This window comes from Frankliniella occidentalis, unplaced genomic scaffold, assembly GCF_000697945.3.
Source record: "Frankliniella occidentalis isolate FOCC.00 unplaced genomic scaffold, Focc_3.1 Scaffold152, whole genome shotgun sequence".
Lineage (NCBI taxonomy): Eukaryota > Metazoa > Arthropoda > Insecta > Thysanoptera > Thripidae > Frankliniella > Frankliniella occidentalis.
Window position 1 is genome coordinate 285,589 of NW_026267279.1, and position 3,163 is coordinate 288,751.

The 3,163-nt window shown below is 55.0% G+C and overlaps 1 protein-coding gene across 1 annotated transcript in view; it reads left to right on the plus strand.

The window, feature by feature from the left end:
• LOC113206265 (UDP-N-acetylglucosamine--peptide N-acetylglucosaminyltransferase 110 kDa subunit) overlaps positions 1 to 3,163 on the plus strand; it is a gene marked incomplete in the record, with an annotated part of 64,826 nt that overhangs the window by 60,116 nt on the left and 1,547 nt on the right.

Genomic DNA, 3,163 nt, shown 5'->3' on the forward strand with positions numbered 1-3,163 from the left:
GGGGGGAGTTCGCGGGGGCCCGGGGGTGAGAGAATGTGCTCCTCTCACCTCAACGCCTTGACCTCTACTCCCACTCGACTGCAGCCTGCGCCAGTACCTGCCTGCGGGCGGGGGCGCGGCCTGGTTTAGTCATGCCCTGAAAAGTGTTTCGGGCGAAAGGTATACTTGCATGTTGCTAGTTTACGAAGGAAGGCATTATTTCGTAAACAATGGGAAATGTTTTCTATCCTCCTTTTCGAATTACCGACTAACGCAAGGCTGTAAAAGTTCAAGTGTGTCGTGGCCCTGCAAGGTTGAGGCTTGCCACTTGCTTTGCTACCATAGAGTGACACTGCGCATACGTAGGTCACCTCTCCGTGAAGCACAGAAAGCTAAGCGATCGAAGCATGAGCAGACGAAACCTTAAGCGTTTCTTACGGACTAGAATACTTTTGGTCATTGAGCTAGATGTGCACCTTAACCCTTAACCTCTCATCACCAGGGGCCCTCAAATCTATGCCAATTACTGAGGAGGGGGGAAGGGGGAGTTTCTTCCTCATCGTTGAGTCGCCGCGCGACAGCTTGGAGGTCTTTTAAGGCCCGAGCCGTACATGACCATGACTTTAGGTCGGTAAAGTCGCCTAGGCGGCGCGTGACAGGACGGGTGACGCTGGCTGGCGGCGCACTTCGACGAGCTCTCTTCTTCTTTGCTCAGCCATTGAAGCACTCGCTGGGCGCTGCTGCGTGCTGCGCGCCGCCGCGCCTCGCCTTGCAACGCCTCGTGAGGGTTACGTAACCTCTGCCGCGCGGCTCGGCTCGGCTCGCCCGCAACCACTGCAGCACCACTCGCTGCACACACACATGCACACACACACACACACAGACGGGCGCGCGCGCACACAAGCAGACACACACACACACACTGCTCTTCATTCTTCTGACCAATAATGCAATGCGACCTGGCCCGGCCGGCCGAAGGGGTTGAAGCGGTTGTAGTGGTGCGGTGGTGACATAACCATACACCATAGACCCCCCCCCTCCCCTCCCCTATTTGGTCGTGACGTATGTGAGTCGGGTGCGGCGGTCACTGACACACACACACACACACACACTCAACTATCGAGACGTCGTCGACCTATAACCCATAACAACGACCAACCGCCCACAGACAAAACGTGCGCCAGGTGAGGAATGGTCACGGGCTGAGAGACTCAGTCGTCGGTGCGTCGCACGCGCGGCGCTACGCTACACACACATATATATATACACACACACGCAGCGTCACATTGAACAGCCCCCCCCCCTCCTTGCAGAATAGTATAGAATGAAACAGACCTAGGCGCTTTGTTTACGTTCAACCCTAGACGTCGTCCCCGTCACGCCGCCCCGCCCCTAGTGTGTTGTGAGTGCACACACACACACACACACACACACACACACACACACACACACACACACACACACGAGCGCGCGATTACAAAATCGTAAACTTATGTCGTCGGGAGTCGCTCCAAAGCGCTGAGCTGGGATTATCAATCATCGTGACTACAGCAAGGCTGCGCGGCCCATCACCTCAAAACCAAAACGCACTATACGACTCGCGGCGATAATGGAGGCATTGTGTAGAATAGTACTTTATTAGGGTACTCTTTTAAGAGGACTTGCTTTTAAGTCCCGATTAACAAAAGGGCACCGGCTCCCTCAAATGTATACAAACATAAGGGGCATAATGGGCATAAGTAGGCGTCGGATCAGAGAGCGGTGACATCGGGTGACACCGCGAGTGGACTGAATATAAGTACAACTTGGGGGGCGTTATATACTCGAGCGCGAGCGGAAGAATGTACGTATGGGGAGTTTTTTTTTTATTCGTGTCGTTTTATTTTATTTTTTCGTCACGGGGCCGAAGATGTATATAGGAAAACGGGACATGTGTTTGGCCGATGTGGGCTGAGCGCCGCCGAGGCACGTCTCCCGTCCGCGTCCGCGCCGTGGTGGGCGTGAGCCTCGCCATGAGCCGCGTGCGAGTGAGAGAGAAGACGATATAGGCAGGGCGGTGTGAACGTGAGAGAGGGAGAGAGAGAGAGAGAGAGAGAGAGAGAGAGAGAGAGAGAGAGAGAGAGAGCGCGCTAGTGTGCAGCGGCGTGATAGAGGATAGCACGGCCGACCTCGGAGCGAGCGGGCGGGGCAGAAGAGGAACGCCATTCATGGCCGTACGCTGCAAGAAAAATAATAAAGAAATTTATACACACCAGCTAAGTGTATAGCTAAGCAGCTTAGTCGGGATTTTGTTTACTCTGCTTCTATTCCACATCCTTTCGAGTATCACAATAAATGTTTTGAAACAAAACGTAAGCGTAGCACCGATCAAGAAACGTTCGGCACTTCATGTCTTATTCATACATGGACTTGATGGTTCAGTGACTTTTGGTTTTGGTACTTTCGAAGATTTTAGAAGATTGTTAACGCCCCTTTGGGAGCATCATCGGCTGGCGGCAGCGGAGGCCACAACACCACGTGGATGACATGTCCCCTGTGTGCCGTCACATCATCCCCGAGGCCTCATTGCAGCGCCACCGTCAAGGACAGCCTAGGTGGGCTCAGCCGGGGCGCAGAGCGACAGAGGTGCTCTGCAGTGACCACACTGTGGTCGCGCTTGGCTGCCAGGCCGACAGGACAGGAAGGCTGCTACTGCCACACCGTCACGGCCGCCCATCACAGTGGAAGCCCCAGGTCCCAGGTCCGGCCTTCTACACTTGTGGCGCGCGCACCCTAACAGGATCGCTCAGCGAAGCTTCAGAGGACGGGGGTGGCTCGTACCCAAGGGCCCCTGATGCGCCGAGTATAGGCAACCCGCCCACACTCGTGCATGCGGCACAGTCTAGCGCGCGATGATCACCCAGCGAAAATCCCATCCTTGTAATAAAGCGATAAACTTGGGCATGAATGTAACTTGTAGATAAATATACAAAAGTGCGCAGGGATAATCAGCCGTACCTGGTAGCGTATACGCTTGCAACAACAGTCTTACTGGTACACCAGATATGGTGTGTATCATCGGGCCATAACGCGGAAAACACGGCCCAAGAACATGAAAAATTTCTGTCAGCAGCACCAGCGGGGCGCCGGGTGGGCCCTCCCTCGCCACGGCTTCAGCAGGCCCGGCCCGGGGTGGGTGGCGGGG